The sequence below is a fragment of the Plasmopara halstedii genome (assembly GCF_900000015.1).
Source record: "Plasmopara halstedii genome assembly, contig: Scaffold_2904, whole genome shotgun sequence".
Taxonomy (NCBI): Eukaryota; Oomycota; class Peronosporomycetes; order Peronosporales; family Peronosporaceae; genus Plasmopara; species Plasmopara halstedii.
The window spans coordinates 1,150,725-1,150,925 of NW_020189809.1; positions in this window are offsets into that span (position 1 = coordinate 1,150,725).

Sequence of the window (201 nt, forward strand, 5' to 3'; positions counted from 1 at the left end):
CTGTACGTCAAGTAGAGCAAGGGAAACTTGATATAAGTATGGCTTTACGTCGACGACATGATCATCGCGGCGAAGACGAGCGAGGAAATCCAGAACGTCACGATGGAACTCAAGAATGCGTTTAAGATGAAGGAGCTCATCGTAGTTAAGTTCATCTTGGGGATGGAGATCGACCACCAGAGGTCAGCGAATTTACTGACC